Below are 12,977 nucleotides of genomic sequence, written 5' to 3'. Positions count from 1 at the left end.
AAGTAGGATCAGTTACTGAAATGTGCAAAGAAATGGCAGATACAGTTTACTCCAAGCAAGGTCTGATGAAGGGTTTCAATTTGAAACGTCACCTATTCCTTTTCTCCAAAGATGCAGCCTAACTGCCAGCATTTTGTGTGTATCATCATTTTTTGCAAGCAAGTTGGTTGAATGTAAAAGAAAAGAATACAGATAATGGCAACACCTTTAATAACATTGACGTGCAGGGATCTCTGGACCCAAATCCATAACCCCCGCACCAAAAGTGGCACCATGAGAGGCTAGAGTGGTAAAGAAGGCATTGGTATGCTTGCCTTCATCGGTTCACAGATGACATGAAGACTGGTTATTGAGTTATTGAAGGTGTGAAAGCTAGTCGTGAGATATCGATGGCGATGACATGGGCTGAAAATGGCAGATAGTGTTTAATACAAATTAATATGGTTTTTTTTTTTTTTTTTTTTTTTTTTTTTTTTTTTTTTTTTTTTAATTTTATTTTATTAGAAGTAAGTACAGTCATATGGCACCAAAGTGCCTAATATATATTTTCATAATACATTTTATGTACAACTTCTTTTTTTTTTTTTTGTTACACTGAAAAAAGATTAGAATAAGAAAAAGAAGTTAGATAGTAAAGGATAGAAAGATGTGAAATATATAGTGTGTGAAAAAAGAAAACGAGTAAATGAAAAAAGTTGAGAGAGAGAATAGAGAGAAGAAAAGAAAAAAAAAAAAAAAAAAAGAGGAGATCATTATTTATAGTCTTGACCAACCCTCGTCCAGTCTTGAAACAGTTATTTTTTACAATTGTGTTGCACCATATGATTCCAAAAAAACGACGAATGGAGACCAACTCGTTATGAATTGGTCTGATTTATCCATTAGGAGGAATCGCATTTCCTCAAGATGAGCGGTGTCCAACATACTTGCAATCCACATTTTAAGCGTTGGTATTGATGTACCTTTCCAAAATTTAAGAATTAATTTTTTTGCTATTATTAAACCATAGTTAAGGAATAGATTTTGAGATGTGTTCAATTTATTCCCATCTTCCATTACGCCAAATATAATCATTTCAGTATTAGGTTCCATTCTTGTCTTGAATAATTTTGTAAATATTTCAAAAATATCATTCCAGAATCTATAAAGTTTTATGCAGGAGACTAAGGAGTGTGTTATAGTTGCCTTTTGGGCTAGACATTTATCACAAGTGGCGGATATATTTGGATAAAATTTGTTCAATCTTGTTTTTGAGTAATATAATCTATGTACAATTTTAAATTGAATTAAATTATGTCTTACATTAATTGAACATTTGTGAATATATATCAGGTATTTTTCCCATTTAACCTTCGTAATTTTTATCATTAGTTCCCGTTCCCACTCTTCTCTAAGTACCTCTGTCGATGGTAGGTCTATATTTAGAATACTATTATATAAATATGATATTAATTTTTGTGAGTCAGCTTCAATATTCATTGCCTCTTCCAATAAGTCAGGAGTTACTTTTTGATATCCTTGTATATATTTTTGTCACGAAATCGCAAATCTGAAGATATTTAAAATATTGGTTGTTTTTCAATTTAAATTTTAATTGTAATTGTTGGAATGATAGTAACTTTCCCATTTCATACATATCCCCGATCCTTCTAATTCCGAGACTTTCCCATTGGTTATATGTCTTATCAATAAGAGATGGTTTAAATAAAGGGTTATTCGCTATTGGCATTAACAGTGATAGATTTCTTAATTTTAAAGATAATTTTATTTGTTTCCAAATTCTTATTGTACCATATATAATTGGGTTCTTCTTATATATTGTGTTATTCAGTTTTTTTGGGGAGAAGAGGATCGTTCCTATATTACTAGGATGGCAATCCTCCTTCTCCATTTTTATCCATTCTGTCTGTTGGGTAGCACTATCCAACCAATAAATCATATTCTTAATATGCACTGCCCAGTAGTAATACATAAAATTCGGAAGTGAAAGTCCCCCGACCTCTTTTGGTTTACATAAATGTTTTTTTGTGATTCTATGTGATCTATAGTCCCAAATATAATTAGTAATATTAGAGTCTAATTTAAAAAAAAGTATTTTGGTATATATACCGGTATAGATTGAAATAGGTATAATAATTGTGGTAGGAAGATCATTTTTATTGCATTTATTCTACCTAATAATGATAAGGGAAGTGTTTTCCAAAATTTAATCAACGTATTAAGTTTATTTAATAAAGGCATGAAATTAGCATTGAATAATGCTTTATATTTTCTAGTAATCTGAATACCCAAATATTTAAATTTTTCTGTTGCGATTTTAAAGGGGAACTTCAGTAAGTGTGTAGGTTCTTGAGGTTTTAATGTCATGATTTCACTTTTATTCCAGTTTATTCTATATCCTGAAAAAGACCCAAATTCCTCTATTAAGTTTAATAAATTTGGTATGCTCGTTTGTGACTTTGTAATATATAAAAGTATATCGTCTGCATATAATGAGATTTTATTCTTTGAGTCTCTGGTATTATAGCCCTGAATATTCGGATGAATTCTTATACTTTCAGCCAGGGGTTCTATCATAAGGGCAAATAGCAGGGGTGATAGTGCACATCCCTGCCTATTACCCCTTGATAGTTGAAATTTTTGAGATAACATGTTATTAGTTAAAATTCTTGCCATCGGTTTATCATATAATAATTTTACCCATCTTATAAAATTCTCTCCCATATTAAATTTTTTTAGTACTTTATATAAGTATTGCCACTCTACCTGATCAAATGCTTTCTCTGCATCCAAATAAATAATTGATATATCTTCTTCCTCTACTTTATGCGAGTACATTATATTAAACAGACGTCTCAGATTATTAAATGAGTATCTTTTAGGTATAAACCCCGTTTGATCAGGGTTTATCAATTTACTAATATATTTGCTTAATCTTCTTGATAAAATCTTTGCTAAAATTTTCTGATCTGTATTTAAAAGTGATATAGCTCTGTACGAGCCCGGATCTTCTAAATCTTTATCTTTTTTTGGAATAAGTGTAATAGTTGATTCTGTTAGTGTTTCAGGTAGTTTGTTTTCTTTAAAAGCATGGGAGTATAAATTAAATAAATAAGGGCTTGTTATCTCCTGAAATTTTTTATAAAATTCATTATTAAAACCATCTGGTCCCGGTGTCTTACCATTTTTCAGCGATTTTATTGTTTCACCTATTTCTTTGATTGTAATTTGAGCTCCTAATTCCTCTTGTTCCAAAAGGTCCAGTATTGGAAGATTACAATTATCTAGAAATTTTTTTATTTTACTATCTTCTCTTTTAATTTTAGATGTATATAAGTTTTGATAAAATTGGGCAAATCTATTATTAATATCTTTAGGTAGTATTAGTAATTCTCCTTTCTCTGATTTAATTTTGGTTATAGTATTTTCCTTTTCTTGTTTTTTCAATTGGCGAGCTAAAAGCTTATGTGGTTTGTCACCAAACTCAAAATGTTCCTGTTTTGTCATTTGGAATAGTCTTATTACCCTTGCCGATAAAATTCGATTAAGTTTAAATTTCAGTAATATTATCTTATTGTGTTTATCTGTCGTGGAATCTTTGGCATTATCCATCTCTAACTGTCTGATTTCTTGTTCTAACAACAATTGTTCTGTCTTATTCTTTTTATTTTGAAAACTTTGATATGAAATTATAATTCCTCTCATAAATGCCTTAAAAGTTTCCCATAGTAAAGAAGGCAAAGTACCTGGTATATCATTTGTATCGAAAAAAAGTTCCATTTGTTGTTTTAAATATTGATAGCCTTGCACATCATTTAAAATATGTGTATTAAACCTCCAAAAAAAATTTTTGCCCGGCATTCCCTCAAATTTTACTGAGAATGTCAACGGGGAGTGATCTGAGATACTACTAATGTGGTATGTTGGGTTGTTTGTATATGGCATTAATTTCATATCCACTAAAAAATAATCAATTCTTGAATAAGTTTTATGCACCGAAGAGTAAAACGAGTATTCCCTTCCAACTGGATTAGCAGATCTCCATACATCTATTATATTCGTATTTTTTATATATGTATTTAGAAGTTCGCTAGTTTTAGATTTTAAATTACTCTTCTTTTGTTTTGCTGATTTATCTAGATATGAATCTAAAACACAGTTAAAGTCCCCCCCTATTATCACATTTTGGTAATTAAACTCTGATATTATGTCAATCATTTTATCAAAAAAGTGGGGGTTATCAAAATTCGGAGCATAAATATTTATCAAAGTTAGTGGGGTTGCATAAATTTCACCCAAAACTATAATATATCTTCCCTCTTTATCTGATATGGTATTCTTTAATTTAAAAGGAATACCTTTCCTAATAAAAATAGCTGTACCCCTAGATTTAGAAGTAAATGAGGAGTAGTATGTTTGGCCTATCCAATTCGCCTTTAATCTTATTTGTGTTTGTTGTTTCATGTGTGTCTCCTGCAAAAACATTATGTCGCTTTTCAACGATTTTAGTTGGGCAAAAATTTTACCCCTCTTAATTGGTTCGTTGGCACCCCGTATATTCCAACTACAAAATGTAATTCCTCCATTCTTTATTTGTCTATCGTCTTGCATTGTAAATCAGGGTAATATTCCTGAATCATATGGTGCAAACAAATACCTCAGAACTTTAGGACTTGGGTGGTCATCCCGGTTTATTAGATTTATATTGCATCTCCTTCTTGTAAAGTGCCTTAGAAAAAGAAAAAAAGAATGTGATACACAATTACTTTCAAAAAAATTAAACAGATAAAAATCTTGTTTGTGCTTTAAAAAAAAGGTGCTATTAAGGTATCTAAAGGAGGATACCTTAAGGACGAATAGCCATCAACGATGGCAAAAAATGTATAGACCTCCGTGATGTTGTTATACATTGAGCTCCTCCCCCTAGGCGAATCCTCATAAAAAGTTACATATCGTTTCATATTGTGTTTTTTCTTATATGAGTTTATCAAATCAGTGCTAGTGACAGCCGAGAGAAAAAAGAGACATAAGGAATAAAAAACAAAACAAATATAGAACAAACATATACACGATTATATAAGTATATATGTCCCTCTAATTTATCCAATCTTAATCTAATCTAAACTTTCCCATATATATCCACCCTGTATTCTTACATAATATCCCATTCTATAACTACCATACATCATACAAGCTGGTACCAAAGGGTTAACTACCGTACAAGCAGGTGCCAAGGGGTTAAACTTTGAGCTTTGCATCCAAGGTTGAATATAACCAAGCTCTCTGAATAACACATTCCAACGAGATAAGCTTTATAATTGTCTGGGTAGCTCGGCCATTTTAATCAGTTCAGAACTTTGTAAAAAGTTCAGATTTCTTCATTGTCGGCAACTTGACCCGATGTTTTCTTAACGATATCCTCTGCATACTTTAAAGCTTTTCCGGGAGCTGCAAATGAGCGTTCAACGCCGTTATAAGTTATCTTCATTTTTCCGGGAAACAAAATTCCATATCTTACTCCCGGGACTTCCCTCAAAGTGTGTCTTGCCGGTGTAAACAATCTCATTTTCTGGACTACCTCAGGAGAGTAATCGCGAAATATTCGCACATCATCCCCACGGTATGTCAGCTTTTTCCCATGAGTGATCTTTTTCAATTTAAATTCCACTGAGGAGATGTCACGGAATTTCACAATTATCTGTCTTGAATCATTTGTTCCTCTTCCAGCTCGTTTAGCGACGTCTGTTCTTGGTTCTTCCAACAATTCCAACACATCTTTGAGTAAGTCAGTAACGAAAGTACATGTTTGAGATTCATGTCCCTCTCGTCCTTCCTTTACTCCGAGAATCCTCAGGTTATATCTCCGATTTCCTGAATCCAGGTCCAGACATTTATCAGTCATTCTTCCAAGTTTTTCCTCTTCAGTTTTCTGTGATTGTTTCAAATTCTTTATTTCCGAGACAATCTCTTTTATCTCATTCTCCATCTCTTCCATTATCTCATCCAGCTTTCCGATATCATCACTTATACCTTTAAATTTCTTGTTGTAATCATTTTCAATTCTGACACACTCTGAGTTTAATCTCTTATCAAATTCCTTATACTGCTTTTTGAGTTCTTTTAACTCACTGCAAGTATTATCAATTTTTTGAGAAATACTCTCCATGTTAGTTTCCATACTCTGTTTATTACTTTCCATGTGAGAGTCCATACTTTGCATCTTCTCCAGTGTCATGTTAATTGTAGCAGTCATATCTAAAAGCATTTGCTTCACCTCTTTCTCCTTCTTGTCTCCTTTTGTTGCCATTTCAACCAGAGACCCTTGGCTGTAAGAATCTTCTTCTTCTGTCGTTTGCAGAGTATCCAAAACTTCCTCGAGCTAAAGGCTTATAGTATTTTTCTTTGGCGCCCTTGAACGATTATCTCTGCTCATTTAAACTCATTTAAACACCCGATTTCACCATTAATCTCCCCGATTTTCACGTCACCTTCTGATGATAACACCCTTACACAACACCAGGCGACTTCGGTGAGTTTTTTTAAAAAATCGGTGCTGACTTAAACGACTTTTACAATTTTTTTCGGGGGAGAAGCTCAGTGCCGCGCCTTAATTCTCCATGACGCCGCCGGAAGTCCACAAATTAATATGGTTATGCAATTTGGGAGCACTAATGAGGTTAGGACACATACCATTAATAGGTCTTGGGGTTACTGAGGAACATGGAGACCTGAGATGCAGGTGAGCGATGTCAATAGGAATGCATATGGGATGCTGCCCTTCATCAGTCAGGGCATTATATACGTCAGGAGGTGATGCTCTGATTTTACATCCAGTACTCCAGCTGAGATCTGATTAGTTCTGATCACCACATTATAGGAGGGTGCAGAGGAGATTCACCGGGATGTTACCTGGGGTAGTCGATCAGGGTGGGGGTCAGTGCACCTTTTAGTGCTGACCGATTCCTGGGCTGTCAGAGTGGCGATACTGGTTCACAATTAAGAACAGTTTCAAGGTCGGTGGGGGCGCTGCAAGCCGGCAGCCCTGCCAGCAACGTGTTGGTTTTTTCAACGTTTCTTTATTTTTAAGTGTGTCCTAATGTGTGTTTTTGGTGTCTCTCTGTGTGTCTTGTGTGGGGGAGGTAAGGGGGAAACTATTTTGGTCGCCTCCTCCATGGAGGGGCGACTTTTTCCATGTCGCCTCTCCCGTGGCCTAACATCGAGGATCAGTGCGGCCTTTCCCGGAGACGTGCCCGGGGCTTCAGCGGCGGGCGCAGCGCGGACTCTCGTCGAGGATCGGGCGAGCCCTCACCGGAGCTTGTCAGAGGGGAGCGCTCCGTTTACTGGCCTGCGGCAGCCTGAAGCCGAGGTCTGCGTAGCTCCAGCTGGCGGGCCGTCCGCAGCCTGGGATCCCTTGTTGGGGACCCGGGAGGAGAAGAAGCTCCGACCGCCGGCCCGCGGCCTACTTCTACACCCAGCGCGGCGGGGACTTACCATCAGCAGCGGGGTCCCTCGCCGGGGATCCCTGGAGAGGAGCTCTGACCGCCGGCCCTGCGGTCTGCGGTGCTTCTGGCTGCAGCACGGCGGGGACTTTAAATCTTCGACCGCTAGCCTGCGGCCTACACCAACCTGAAGCCGCTGTCTCCGGTGGGGAAGCACCGATTCAGGCCTTACCTGGACTTTATCTGGACTTTAACTTGTCTAAACCTCTGGACGCCCGCAGCGATGGCTGTGGGGGTTGAGGTCCCGACCACGGGGGGGAAATGGAGGAGGACCGGCCAAATTTTATGCCTTCCACCACAGTGATGAATGCTGTGGTGGATGTTTGTGTTAAATGTTTTATTGTGTTTTTGTGTGTTCTTTTTTTTATTGTACTGCTGTTGGCAAATTCATTTCATTTTCACTTTATGTGCAAGTGACGAATACAACTGATATTGATATTGAGGTAGTGGTGATCAATTAGTTTCCTTATATGTAGAGGTAAAAACATCTGTAGAAAAGAGTAGGAATTATAGGCTATAATCATCAACTAACAGCAACAAGATGTTTCTCATCGTCTCGTGTCTGGTATTTACTGCACTGTAATTGCATGTCACTAAGTAAGAGCAATCTAAAGAAAAGGGTGTAAGAAAGAACTGCAGATACTGGTTTAAATTGAAGGAGGACACAAAATGCTGGAGTAACTCAGCGGGTGAATCAGCATCTCTGGAGAGAAGGAATGGGCGAAGATTCGAGTCGAGACCCTTCTTCAACAGATGCAAAAGGATGACACAAAGCTGGGGGGCAGTGTTAGCTGTGAGGAGGATGCTAGGAGGCTGCAAGGTGACTTGGATAGGCTGGGTGAGTGGGCAAATGCATGGCAGATGCAGTATAATGTGGATAAATGTGAGGTTATCCACTTTGGTAGCAAAAACAGGAAAGTAGACTATTATCTGAATGGTGGCCGATTAGGAAAAGGGGAGATGCAACGAGACCTGGGTGTCATGGTACACCAGTCATTGAAAGTAGGCATGCAGGTGCAGCAGGCAGTGAAGAAAGCAAATGGTATGTTAACATTCATAGCAAAAGGATTTGAGTATAAGTGCAGGGAGGTTCTACTGCAGTTGTACAGGGTCTTGGTGAGACCACACCTGGAGTATTGCGTACAGTTTTGGTCTCTTAATCTGAGGAAAGACATTGATTGGATTCAATTTATTGTCATTGCACTTTTCAGTGCAACGAAATGGTTTAGCCTGCAGTCATAACATAGAATAAATTACAAACACACAACACAGTTTAAAGTCCCAAAGTCATTGTCTCTTCCCTCCTTGCTCTCTCTCTGTGCTGAGGCAATCCAAGCCTCCGATGTTGTGGCCCATTCTTGCCATAGAGGGAGTACAGAGAAGGTTCACCAGACTGATTCCTGGGATGGCAGGACTTTCATATGAAGAAAGACTGGATAGACTCGGCTTGTGCACGCTAGAATTTAGAAGATTGAGGAGGGATCTTATAGAAACTAACAAAATTCTTAAGGGGTTGGACAGGCTAGATGCAGGAAGATTATTCCCGATGTTGGGGAAGTCCAGAACTAGGGGTCATAGTTTAAGGATAAGACGGAAGTCTTTTAGGACCGAGATTAGAAAATAATGTTTTACAGAGAGTGGTGAATCTGTGGAATTCTCTGCCACAGAAGGTAGTTGAGGCCAGTTCATTGGCTATATTTAAGAGGGAGTTAGATGTGGCCCTTGTGGCTAAAGGGATCAGGGTGTATGGAGAGAAGGCAGGTACAGGATACTGAGTTGGATGATCAGCCATGATCATATCGAATGGCGGTGCAGGCTCGAAGGGCCGAATGACCTACTCCTGCACCTATTGTCTATGTTTCTATGTTTTCACTCCAAGCTTCTTTACATAGGTCCATAAAAGTCTGCAATGAATACGAGAGCGAAAATTGGCCAACTTCATACCGTGGGGACCAGCCAGTATTCAGGTGGCATTGTCACGGAAGTCTCCATACCTGCCATCAGCTCACCGTGTCAGTGGGCTTATGATGGCCAATCATACCAGCATCTCCTCAGTAAATATCAATATATTTGTGGTTGACACGTGACAGTTCTAATAGTTTGACTCTTATTGTCTGGCAATGAGTGTTTATATTTATGTGATTAAATTGTTGATGTGCAGTGAAAAGTGAAATAAATGACTGAGTGTAAAGAACACTTTATAAACAAATTCTGTTCAACAAGATAGTAGCTGTTGCACCCACTGGTGCATTGGCTGAACTCACTGGTCACTTGCTGTTGGCAGAGCACCATTCCTTGCAGTGTGCTGCCGGGGGTGGAAAGTCCCAACAAATCAGCCATTCTGGCTTGCTTGATTCGGAATGGCCTTGAAACCTTTGAGGCCCTATCCCCATACTGTACTTTATCATGTATGTATACATTCAAAACAATGTTGACAAGAGTTCTAATCCTGCTGTCTCGAATGAGGGATTTGGTCGTGTTGCTCTTTTCTGGGTATGTCTGTTTCAAGAGACCATGAATGGATTGAATGTACATTCCAGCCAACAAGATTAGAACTGTTGACAAAAGTTTTGGTTGAATGTTATAAAGCACCATATGAAACCTGCCCTGTATAAAATATTCAGTGTGAAAACACTGATTCATAGTATACCGGTCAAAGAATAGTGAACATCCTAGAATTTAAAAAGGAGTTTGACATTAAAGGGTTCCACACTAAAAAAACTGTGAAACCATTCTGCACCTTAATGTGACATGTGTTTGAGTTTATGGGATTATTAAGGGTTTTCTCTTCATCCCACAGTTGTTTGAAAGAACCAGCAGACAGTATGATAAACTCAGAAAAAGAGAAGCATTCTTAGAACAATTTCGCAAAGAGGACATATTTAAGGAGAGTTTTGATGAACTGGATAATTCCCGGGAGATTGTCCAGCAGTTAATTGATGAATATCACGCTGCAACTCGCCCCGACTACATTTCCTGGGGTACACAGCAGCAGTGACACAGACTGCTGCTTGCTGAGGGTTTACCGCTGCACATTCCATCATTATATGCTGATAAGTCGACTCTATTAACATTTCTGTTTATCCTTTGTGAAGTGACTAAGTGGAATATGTTGAATATGCAGGATAGCCAGGCTTAAACCTGCAGGCTCCTGTGCGAAATGAACATCTTGGCTGAATATCTCCGCCCTGTTCCTTCCCTAGACATGTTTTAATGAAGATTCCAGGTGACAACTAGTGATGGAGACATTGATCAGAAAGTTTAGTTGTATGACTGTTCGTTCAGGTCAGTGATTCAGCAACATAACTGCACATTTGATTGTCATGTTGGTGTGAGCCTGGAGTCGCCCCAGTGAGTTAGTATATAGTGTGCAGTCAACCCCTTGTGGTAACAGGTCATTGACTATTCCCACGGTTCGGGAAATACTTCCACTCACAACAGTTTATTGTAAAATGAAGTATTTTTGGTAAAAGTCTTTCCCCTTCATTTTAATCCACAATTGGATAGTTTAATTTGTAAATGTACCATTTATTTTAATATGGGATTAGTTTTATAAATGTTGTGCAGTAGTAGTATCTGGCCTTGTACTGGTGGGTGAGCAAGGCATCCATTGCCTGCTATTGTAACTATTTGCCTGCTTGATCACTCGATCAGTAGATGTTGCTTCTCCTGCCATGTCCAACACCTGTCTGCTCACTTAACCAAGCACTCAGATCAGTAAACGCTTCAGGAAATTACAATTCTGCTCATTTAGGCTAACATTGGCTAGTGTTTTACTTTGGTCACCATTTTTTGGGTTTCCGGGTAGTGCTAAAATGTCTTCACACCTACTAATGAAGGTCATTTTAAAGATGATTGGAAAAAAGTTTCAGAAATGTTTAGCTTGTGCTTTCAGTATTGTGTAGTAGCTGGGGACGTGATCTGAAGGTTGTAGAATGCACGATTAACAGACCTGTTTAACAGTTGCTAATAAAATAGTTTTTTTATTGAATGGTAGTTTTTGCATATCCTATAAAATGCACATTATTGTCGTGAATTTCAGTTAGTATCTCACAATTTGTTAATGCTTATTTGATTTCATCTTTGTCCAGCAGCAATAAATGAAAGTTTACTTAAAGGACAGTTAATGTAGCTGATTAATGTTTAGTAATGTCTTAGCATCATAGTGTACCAGTGAGTTAGTTAGTGGGCAATTAGCAGGTGAGTTATACATGAGGGCAAATTGCTGAATCTGGGAGGCAGCTCCACAATTGTCGGCACGTACCAGCTTTTCAGTCTTGAGGGTGGATACAGCAGGAGTGCAGGCCACATGTTCTGCTCTCTGAGATCCTATACACACCAGATATCTCCAGCCTCATCCAGACCACCTGACTCAGCACTTTGCAGGGATAGATGAGACTTGGAAAGTGATCTGGTTCTGTACAAACAGAAATAGTGAATAGTGTACAAACAGAAATATTGAATAGTGTGTAGAAGGGTTTCAGCCAGAAACGTTGCCCATTTCCTTCGCTCCATAGATGCTGCTGCACCCGCTGAGTTTCTCCAGCATTTTTGTATACCTAGTGGATTGGACTGTTCCTCTGTAAATTGCCCAACATGATATTGGGGAATTGCTGTGTACCTTCGATTTTCCAGCATCTGCAGTTCCTTCTTAAACAACATGATATTGGGGAATTGCTGTCTTACCTGAGTGGGCTTGTTGCCATAATCTGGATTTCTTCTATGACTCTAAATCATCTGACTTGAACACTGCTTCATACCCCTGGGTTGTTAGTTGCCCAAGCGAAACAAGAATGATCCCACTTCTGTATGCTATATGCTATATGCTAGGGACAATTTACAGTAGGCAGATAACCTACAAACCTTCAACACTTAGGAATGTGGGAAGAAACCAGTGCACCCAGATAAAACCTACACGATCACAGAATGTGCAAACTCCACACAGACAGCACTGATCAAATCTGATCTCTGGCACTATGAGGCAGCAGCTCTACTACTGCACCTCTGTTTCTCAGGTAAAGCAACCTTGCCCTTACATCACCTTGTAGAAACTTACAAAATTCTTAAGGGGTTGGACAGGCTAGATGCAGGAAGATTGTTCCCGATATTGGGGAAGTCCAGGACAAGGGGTCACAGTTTAAGGATAAGGGGGAAGACTTTTAGGACCGAGATGAGAAAAACATTTTTCACACAGAGAGTGGTGAATCTGTAGAATTCTCTGCCACAGAAGGTAGTTGAGGCCAGTTCATTGGCTATATTTAAGAGGGAGTTAGATGTGGCTCTTGTGGCTAAAGTGATCACGGGGTATGGAGAGAAGGCAGGTACAGGAAACTGAGTTGGATGATCAGCCATGATCATATTGAATGGCGGTGCAGGCTCGAAGGGCCTACTCTTGCACCTATTTTCGATGTTTCTATGTTTCTATCATATTTTCTAGGAACTGTGCATTGAGCAGGAGGATAGCTGCGAGGGAGGGAG

At 38.4% G+C, this 12,977-nt stretch overlaps 1 long non-coding RNA gene across 1 annotated transcript; it reads left to right on the top strand.

The window, feature by feature from the left end:
• Positions 1 to 9,391: 9,391 nt before the first annotated feature.
• On the top strand, positions 9,392 to 11,616 carry LOC116969972. Its single transcript, XR_004410979.1, has 2 exons — positions 9,392 to 9,553; positions 10,300 to 11,616. It is a non-coding gene; the product is annotated as an uncharacterized LOC116969972 (long non-coding RNA).
• The last annotated feature ends 1,361 nt before the right edge of the window (positions 11,617 to 12,977 follow it).

The sequence above is a fragment of the Amblyraja radiata genome, unplaced genomic scaffold, assembly GCF_010909765.2.
Source record: "Amblyraja radiata isolate CabotCenter1 unplaced genomic scaffold, sAmbRad1.1.pri scaffold_454_ctg1, whole genome shotgun sequence".
NCBI lineage: Eukaryota > Metazoa > Chordata > Chondrichthyes > Rajiformes > Rajidae > Amblyraja > Amblyraja radiata.
This window is presented reverse-complemented; position numbering and strand designations above follow the sequence as displayed.